This window comes from Tachysurus fulvidraco, chromosome 10 (assembly GCF_022655615.1).
Source record: "Tachysurus fulvidraco isolate hzauxx_2018 chromosome 10, HZAU_PFXX_2.0, whole genome shotgun sequence".
NCBI lineage: Eukaryota > Metazoa > Chordata > Actinopteri > Siluriformes > Bagridae > Tachysurus > Tachysurus fulvidraco.
The window spans coordinates 1,417,530-1,425,012 of NC_062527.1; positions in this window are offsets into that span (position 1 = coordinate 1,417,530).

Below are 7,483 nucleotides of genomic sequence, written 5' to 3' on the forward strand. Positions count from 1 at the left end.
GTACGTGCGGCTCCGTGTAATCTGTAAAAACGGAGGTTGTGATCGATAAAGTACATAACGTTATTTTATCGTTAACACAGAAAAAAGTTAGCCTTAGCATGTAGCTACCTACTATCATGTGTGCTGATAATGTGTCATATCGCGGTAAAGTAAAAGTGTATTAAACATTAGTGTACTTAAGGTACATTATCAAATGCGCTAACAGTAGCCCCGCCCACAGCTCCTGACGCGAGCGGTTCTTAAGTCTAGACCAGCAACGTTTTGGTGCTACATAAGAACCACTTTACGTGGTTCAGAGCTGGTGCTTTGGCGGTCGAAACAGAAAGAACTGGTTCTAAATTAGGCTCCAAACCTGCACTCGAACTGCCTCGGTGGAAAAGGGACATAAGACTCCACAACCTCTTCAAGCATGACAATGCTCTTGTGCACAAAGCACAGAGCTCAATGAAGTGACAAAGATGAAGTAGAAGAGCTCGAGTGTCCTGCACAGTGCACCTGAACACCTTTGGGATGAACTGGAACACTGACTGACAGTCCCTCCCCCCCAGACCTCCTAACTCTCACAACATCAGTGTCTGATCTCTCACTAATCCCAAAAGTCATGCACCAACAACTAGAGTCGAGTTTATTGTAACAGTAAAGGAGGAATAAATCCGGAACAGGACGTTCAACGAGCGTATACCGGTATCAGGTGTCCACAAACTTTTGGGCAAATCGTCCATAATGTAACATTTACCTCGTTCTCAGATAGAGCTTCAGCACACGTTGACAGATCTGATACTTACAGCATTGACCGAGATCCTGTGAGAGGGGAAAAACAGACACACTCCATTCATTTATTTTATTCATTCATTCATTTTCTACCACTTATCCGAACTTCCTGGGTCATGGGGAGCCTCAATCTCAGGCGTCATCGGGCATCGAGGCAGGATACACCCTGGACAGAGTGCTAACCCATCACAGGGCACACACACACTCTCATTCACTCACACACACACACTACGGACAATTTTCCAGAGATGCCAATCAACCTACCATGCATGTCTTTGGACCGGGGGAGGAAACCGGAGTACCCGGAGGAAACCCCCGAGGCACGGCAAACTCCACACACACAAGGCGGAGGTGGGAATCGAACCCCCAAACCTGGAGGTCTGAGGCGAACGTGCTAACCGCTCAGCCACCGTGCCCCCCCCCTTCATTTATTTTATATTTACATCATATTGCAGACACTTTTTTTTTTAGAGTTCTTTATTCAGCATTATACACTGACTAACCAACTAGTACATGCAAAAACCTTATTTAAGTATTGTTACCTCGCATGAGACGTCATAAAGTAAAAAAAATACTGCTGGCATTGTTATTGCTGTTATATCTATGAGAGATATCGGACAGGCGATTAGACAACTCTCTCGAGCACAAACATCAAAACAGAAAAGTTTCCGAAGAAGGCTGTTCATCAATTCTGTACATTTTGGTTGGTTGTATTTTTTTCCCTTTTTAATCTATACTCGTGTAACTAAATAAATTGAAGAACAAACCCGAGAATTAGTCCTTCGTTTTGATTCATTGCGTTCTTCTTGCATTTCCATCACTGGTCATACAAACACACTTCTCACACTTCTACTACAACTCTGTACATGTGGCCGAAGCAAGAAGAGACACACGTACGTATGTGGTATTAAGTGTGCTGCCTCATCTTCCAGTCTAGCAGCGTCACGCCGCAGTTTGGCATAAATTTGAACCTTTCTTTTGAAGAAGCAATAAAAATACCAGCAAACAGACGCCGTTCTGTTCCCCTGCCTCTACTCAGCCTGGCTTGCTAGCCTGCTAATTAAGCAACACATCAAAGTAGGTAGAAAATGCCTTAGGAGATGAGGAAAGCATGTAGACATGTATGTAGATTTGCTCCAGAACCACAAAAAGTGGTCCATGCCCATCGCTAGAAGAGCTATATAAACAAAGTTGAACTGAACTGAATCATAAGACTATTAGACATGACAGCCTTTTGTGTAGGAATTCCACACTGTAATACTGGAACACTTAAACGTAGGCCACGAAGAACAATACGATTGTAGATAAACAAACAAGCAAAAATGCCACACAAGCATAATCATGTAAAGGACAAAGACATATATTAGTTCTGTGTAACAAAGCAAAACCAACGTTACTCACCTATCGAGAAGGAAAAAAGCGCCTCGGCGTCTTAAGTAAAGTCGGCCACATATTCACAGGTCGGAGTTTCCCGAGTCGATAACTCCTGAGCTAAACGCTGTTACTACACAAAACGCGGTTGTAGCTGCCTCTCTACATTACTACGATAGAAAAGAGGTGTTATTTGTGTAGTAACAGCGTTTAGCTCAGGAGTTATTGACTCGGGAAACTCCAACCTGTGAATATGTGGCCAACTTCCTGCTCCTTCAATTCTCTCCAGCGCTGGAAAGCTGATCCTATATTAACACGTCCTACTTCTTGTCCTTATCGTAAGTCTTTCTTTTCTTTCTTTCTTTGTTTTTATCCTCCATGTCGATGTTAAAACCGCTTTCTGCTAACGTCACACACGCGCACCGAACGCTCTCTCCACCCATATCGACAAGCCCCGCCCCTTTCTTCTCATCAGCTACACGTCTGTTTTGATTTTTGTTTTGTTTGTCATCCCGACTCGGTTTTCTGAAGCATTCCTCAAACGACGGAGACCCCACCTTTAATACAGTCTTCTTTTTTCACAGTAGCAGAAATCAGAGCTCGGGATCGAACCGTTTGTTTCTAAAAGTGCAAAATACGGATTAATATCACACTCACCGTACGATTCAGCGATCCTGACAATCCGGACAACAGCGCCAGAATCCATCCGAGACGTCGCTTCACTTCCTAGAAAATTCAACACAGCCTACAGACATGGCCACCGTGGCCTACGATCTCCATCGTCACCCCCCACTCTTACGTTCACATGGCCAGCAAACTCACCTGTTTCTAATTACCCTCACAGCTACATTATGAGGACACTTTGTGAAGTAATGCTCAGTGTATTTAATCTTTTGTTTTATTTATGTTTCGGATTTATTTGCCAGTTTCTTTTCCCGATAAAATCCGAACCTGCATTTGATCCCGTCTCCAGCTTTGTCGCACGACAGACTTCAGAAACAGGAGCAATGTGCACGACTCATCATGACTTAAGGGATTAAATTTGCATCTAAAATAAATAAATAAATAAATAAATAAATAAATAAATAAACCTACGAACAGAACACGCCATCACGTCTACACGGTTGTTCCGTTCATCTCGCTAAGTTCCAGTTTTTCTTTTCTTTGAAATCCAAGAGAAAGGACGAGGAATACGTAGCACGTGCGATGACTTATTAACGTGTTGTTTCTGAGTGCTATGACTTGAGCAGTGACTTAAAAAAATGTCACGTTTAATGGAAAGCAGGAGGAAAGTCGTGGAAGAAAGTGATATTTGTTCTCGTACTGATCTGTGTGTGTGTGTGTGTGTGTGTGTAAGTGTGTGTGAACGGTAATGCCTTGTCTTAGGGAAATGTCAGTTTTAGACTGCTGCCTTATCAGTCATAGCAGGAATCTCTGACTGAGAGGGAGAATGTTATCCACACTCACATTGCTGCACACCAGCTGGTTAGATAAAGCAGGGACCATCAGGGTTTTAGTACCTTGAGTACCCTTCAGCCCCTTGCAATCACACTACAGGAAATGTGACTAAACTCTGAGCTGTAACATAAAAACTACTTTCTTTGGCATGCTTTATTATGTGAACCATCGGAGGTTCCTGGAAACATTAACAGAGCTGCTGTGTTTATTTATAAAGACATACTGAAGCTTTGAGAGCTCCAGTTTTCCCTAAACTATCACCGCCTCGACGAATCGCTCTCTCGCGTTAGCCCGAAATTAGGTCATGCTTTTACCCCGGCGTGTTTTTTTTTCCCGATCGAATTATCCGAAGGTGGTTTCAATATTCTCTTGGAGTTCCTGCCTGGAATTGGGCTCTGTTCTGAATTTGAGAGTTTAAAGATGAATTGCTTCTTCGAGTGTACACAAATCTCTTGCTCCTGCCTTTGCACATTCTGTGTAGGAAGAGAAAGACCACCCAGATCCTGCTTTAGCGAATCCTCACACTCACATCCTTCACTGTCAGCTGCAACGGACAGATCCCACATTCGCATCGCATGAGACTTAATCTCGGTCTCTAGTCTGTTTTCACTGCTTTGGTATGATAAACTTTGTATTTCAATTTTAGAATAATGAATTAAATCATTCTGGCCTGAATATGTCATCTGCATAAGTAGATCTGACTACGAACACAACCTCTGCATGTCAGAGATAATCAGCGCTCCTATGCTAGAGAAGTAAAGCAGGTATTTTTGACAGCAGAATCTTATACTAAGCTTAACATTACCTCTTTGATTATTTCCTTTTTTAGACCTTGCATCTCACAAACATGACTTCTATGATCACAGAGAGTCTGGTATGTTTCATTCAATAAACATGGTCTAGAAGGACCTACTTCGGAACACCCTAGAGAGCGGAAAACACCTGACACTGAAGCTGGACGTCCACAAATATCTGGTCGACTGCATGACAAACAGAGAGGTTTATTTCATTTTTATACATGACTGCCTTGCTCAAGGGTCCAGCAGCAGTAGGTTAGTGAAGCAGGGATTCAAACTCACAACCTTCTGATCATCAGTCCAATACGTTAACCACCGAGTTACCGCTTCTACTCGTTGTCACGCTGCTGAACAGCAGATTACAAATACAGGGCTGTCAAGTGTCACGCATTGAGAGTGACAGTCCGTCATGTCGGCCTTTTCTCGCGCTCTCCCGCCAAACGTCGTATTTCTCACGCAGAAAAACTTTTTGACTATTTATCATATATTTAATAAGCCGCAGCGCCCAAAACGTATCGGTCTGCACCGCCGTCTCTATGGAACCAGGCAGGAATCGAGCGCGTCTCCTCTGGAGCTCTTAGTCGAGCCTGACACTTTCAGACAATCAAAAAAGGAAGCTACACAACAGCCAATCAGAAAATAGCACTATTGTATCTGGGTAAGATTTAACGCAACAACCAATGAAAAAAAAAAGCAAATCCTGGAATTGTTCAGCATCGTCCTCGTTCACCCACGGAGAAAAGCACTGGAGCTGCGAGCATCACTTTGAGCACAGAGTAAGACATGATCTCCTGTTGTAATGTTACAACTAATTCACAACTTGTTTGACACAAACAATCACTCGTGACTGTAAGCGGTAGAAAATGAACGAATGTGTGTTTTCACGTGAGTGTGTTTTCCTGAATGAAACCTTTTCACCAGATCCCTTTAAATGCAGTCAGATAGGAGGTGTGAAGATGCAGCGAAGATCGAGAATAGGACTCACTTTTCTGCCTAGAGTTAGAAAAAATCTTTGAGATACTGAGATATAATAACAAGCAACTCTACTAATGTTTTATTCGGACTGCCGACGGACGGACCGGGTTTATGCTAATTTAATACCTGCCCTAGTCATGTGAGCATGCTGTCATGTCAGTTCCACATTTAGTAGCACTACAGAAAATAAATGTATCTATAATTAAGACAAAACAGTGTTATTTAAACGGTGCGGTCGTCTGTAGGACCTATCAGGATTTTGTGTGTGTTCTCATATCTTTTGTGCTCAGATGCTTTTGGAAAACAATGCGTTTGCCGGCTGTGTCCGAGTGCTGACGACGATTAACAGGATGAGACATCAGGGTTCACGGTGGAACGTCTATTCTGGACGGCGTGTAGACGTTCGTAGGGCTTACGCCATCGCAAACAAAGCTTAGGAGACCGAAACGCTAACAGTTTTGGGCTTTACACTGATTTGCTGGCAAAGAGTAGCGTCATCGCATCAGTTGTATAGAGATATGACATGTGAGACAGGTGTACAGTATTATTTGCGTTAATAGTTGAGAGAATATCTGTAGTGTACGAGTGTGTTTGCCTCTGTGTGTGTTTTCTACTCTCTGGAGACAATCCTGATTGTAGGTTGTGTGTATTTCCTGCCCTAATAAAGATACGGTTAATCTTAGCTCACTGAGCGAATACAAACAATCTGTTCAATGAGAATCTGTAATTTTCATACAGTTAATCACTGGATGTGAAAATGGATCATTTTCGAATGCGTGGCATAGAAGTAAAATCTCCTCTCGACTCGATGATGGCTGGAAACAATTAGCCATACTTTATTCATCATTTCAATCAGCCTAGACAAAATACATCCACTTGGCCTATTACACTCTATTGAGCACTCTGTGTTTCAGCCTCAGTGATTAAGTACCTCTTAATATTCCCTAATGTGTACCAGCCCTCAAATAATTACCCCCACTTCCGTGATTACGCCGGACCCCCGCTTGCTTGGGCATTTGTTTGTACAGAACTGCCCTCTTCTGTGCAGTGCTTTACACACCAATCCCCTTCTACCTCTTCCCTTGAAATTTGGGCCACATAGGGAGCTTTGCATGTTCCAGTCGAGCTCCTCGTTGCAGAGACCAGCTTGTGTGGCCACGAGTTATCAGCTCTGGAGATCAGGTCTCGCTATGTCTAGGTTTGGGAGGAGAAACGATGCATGGGATGCATCTGCCACACAAGAGCAGGGTGGTTAGTTTCCTGTTTGCTTAAGTAACAGTGGTAGGCTTTTAGCTGAATAACTTTGTTCAACAAAACAGAGTGAGCTGTTATGTGTATAGTAATTAATACCGGCCACTTGGTGATACAAATCATACACACACAGTTTGTGCAACGTCGCCTTCGCTCCCCACACGCAACAGTAAGCCAGGGACATCTCACAAGACCTGCTGTTGGAGAGACGCTCTGACTCAGTTGTCTAGTCAGGACAATTTGTCAAAGCTGAATCGCTCAGATCCTTAGGCTTGTCCATTTCTCCTGACTCCAACACGTCAGATAGATAGATAGATAGATAGATAGATAGATAGATAGATAGATAGATAGATAGATAGATAGACAGACAGACAGACAGACAGACAGACAGACAGACAGACAGATAGATAGATAGATAGATAGATAGATAGATAGATAGATAGATAGATAGATAGATAGATAGATAGATAGATAGAGACAGAAAGATAGAGAGAGAGAGAGAGAGAGAGAGACAGACAGATAGATAGATAGATAGATAGATAGATAGATAGATAGATAGATAGATAGATAGATAGATAGATAGATAGATAGATAGATAGACAGACAGGTCGATAGATAGATAGATAGATAGATAGATAGATAGATAGATAGATAGATAGATAGATAGATAGATAGATAGATAGATAGATAGATAGACAGACAGATAGGTTGTTCAAAAGGGATGAATTATAAAAAACATGCAAACACAATCAGTGCTAATCATTCGAAATATCCACATTCCATTGTCTCGCTCTACAAGTGTTACTTTGACATCTTGTAACCATTTCCCACATCTAAATAACAGCAAGCTGTCTTCACGT